This window comes from Aplysia californica, unplaced genomic scaffold (assembly GCF_000002075.1).
Source record: "Aplysia californica isolate F4 #8 unplaced genomic scaffold, AplCal3.0 scaffold00249, whole genome shotgun sequence".
Lineage (NCBI taxonomy): Eukaryota > Metazoa > Mollusca > Gastropoda > Aplysiida > Aplysiidae > Aplysia > Aplysia californica.
This window is the reverse complement of record NW_004797519.1, coordinates 523,434-525,901: the sequence shown is the minus strand read 5'-3', so window position 1 is coordinate 525,901 and position 2,468 is coordinate 523,434. Positions and strand designations below refer to the sequence as shown.

Here is a 2,468-nt window from a genome sequence, read left to right as displayed (position 1 = left end):
GACCGGACACATGGGTGGTATCGTGGTGAAATCAGGCTCTCGTCAAAATAATGAAATAGAAGAAACCGACATTTTTCCGCTCCTAGGGCAATTTTTACCGGGAATTTTATAAAGCTCAACACATTCTATGTCTATATTTAAAAAGAGGTTTTTGTGCGTATTTTTCTGAAAAATGTTGATCAAAGGCGTACAAAATGTAAATTTTCAGTTTGCAAAGACACTCGAGCTTTGGAAGTGATCAACCTTTGATGGCCATTTTCTCCTGTTGAAGGCATTTTTTAGAAAACACTTAAGTAAGGTGTTAGGAACCCATTCTTCAATATTTTTATTACTTCCTTGGGGAATATCGATCCTCTTCATTCACTGGCCCTTGACTCGCCAAGTATGTACCATCAACAATGACTTCCTTGTGTGCCTTGCTTTTCCACTTCTCGCTTGAGCAGATAATGAAGAGTCTAACGACCATTGTAAGTAGCAACGCCTTTCTAAGAACGTAGGAACCAAAGTCTATACATGAATACATGTAACACCGGGCAGCGAATATCGAGTACTGGAAGGGGAACCTGGCGGAACAACAGGTCCACACCAGCTATACACAAAAACAAGTTGTGAATCCAAAGAGTCGGTTAGGGCTTTTAACTCTTTACAGACGTGAGAGACAAATGATGTTGCATCGTGGTGAAATCAGGCGATTGTCATAATAATGAAATCGAAGAAAATGGCTTTTTTCTTTCCGTCTGGCAATGTTGTCTTTTTTTTTTTGGCCAACACCTTTAAATAAATGTCCATTTAAAAACACATTGCTATGTAGCTTTTACTGAAAAACGTTGATTAAAGGCAAAAAAAATGTAAATTTACAGTAGCCAGGGACTCTGAAGCTTTGGAAGTCACCAAACTTTGGCGACCATTTTCTTACTAACTTTATCTCTCAAACCAGGTGACCCCCACCTCCTTCAATCCGAAATATCTCGGCTTCTTTTGAAGATAGTTGGGCAATCGTTTCATAGACAGCAAGACAATTGGACAAACTTTTAGCTGATACCAATAAATGAATAAAAAATACGACGGACATGTGTGTGCGATCAGAAAGCTAAAAGCTCTATCCGAACCATCATCACATACTATTCAGAAACAGGAAACGAGCAATGGTTTCACGGGGCAAATTTCAAGATCGGGCACGGGGCTCTCGTGGTCTGCAGGTATGGTGTTCGCCTCTTATTCAATAGGATCCGGGTTCGAAACCTGACAGCGACGGAACATTTTCTTCTCTAAATATTTCCCTTTTCACTTATCGTCTTGTTCTCTTACCATGTTGTGCCTTCTACTTTCTTTTCCACTTTCTGACTCCCCCCCCCACCTTTGCCCCTCCTCTATGCTCTTTCTGCACCCTTTCTACTGCGACCCCTTCTTACTGCCGTCTTTCAGCCGCACGCCTGAACTAAGGGTAGGTGACATCTTACACTATCCTTTTTGGGTAAGGGCGAAAAAATCTCGGAGCTCCTGTGTGCAAGTTGTGCACGTTGAAGATCCCTTGGTGGTCATAAAATCGACAAGAGTAGGCTTTGGCCGCTAGCCGGGCAAAATTCAATACATCTACCAAATTGAAATAATGTTTAATGTGTCCCGGGCGCTCAAAGGACCTTATCAAGTGGCTTCGTAAAATACTTACCAGCAAACAAAAAACAAAACAAACAAGAAAATAAATAAAAGCAACAACCCCCCTTCCCAAGTTTGCAGTGTACAACACAAACAGAACAAAGAATGAATGTTGGCGCTCATATGACCGTAGGAAGTTGCGAGAGCCGTAAAACCTCTACTAAAACTACGAACAATGATTGCTCAGTACCCGACCAAGATCCCCTTAACACACGCACATTCGGGGTCTCCAGTTTCAGTGGGGCTATATTATTATTCGGATCAGTCATTCACGAAAGAGGTTTTTAACCCTAAGTCGTGTTTTACTATCGTGTCCATACGACGTGGGGAACTCTCTGCCACCACTTTCCAAAGTGGAAATTTACTCGTTAATCCGATCCGTACGCTTTGCATTGCGGTCTGTCAAAATGGTTTTTTGAGAAAAACTGAGTTTCGAAGAGATATTCGTACTAGAAGTATTCTACAAAGTGAAGAATACAACCCCGTGAGTACAAACTGAGCCAAGGGCGTACGGATAGGGTTAAACGTGTTATCATAATGGGTTATGACGAATATTCGAAAGCGACAGGCTAAGTTCATTGGATACACAAAGCGGAAAGAAGCATTAGAGAATATTGTAACAACCGGCAAGTTTGATGGATAGAGAGGCAGATGCAGACAGAGGGAAAATATACTAGACAAGTTGACAACATGGCTGGGAATAGCAAGAACGACAGACACCATCGCTGCAACGCAAGACAGAGTGAAGTGGAGATCGCCCACGCCAGTCGTCAAGGCACCGGATTATGACGATCATAATGGAGGGGGGGGGG

General features: G+C 42.3%; 1 protein-coding gene across 1 annotated transcript in view; it reads left to right on the top strand.

Moving 5' to 3' along the window:
* LOC101858558 overlaps nucleotides 1-2,468 on the top strand; it is a gene marked incomplete in the record, with an annotated part of 83,123 nt that overhangs the window by 77,641 nt on the left and 3,014 nt on the right.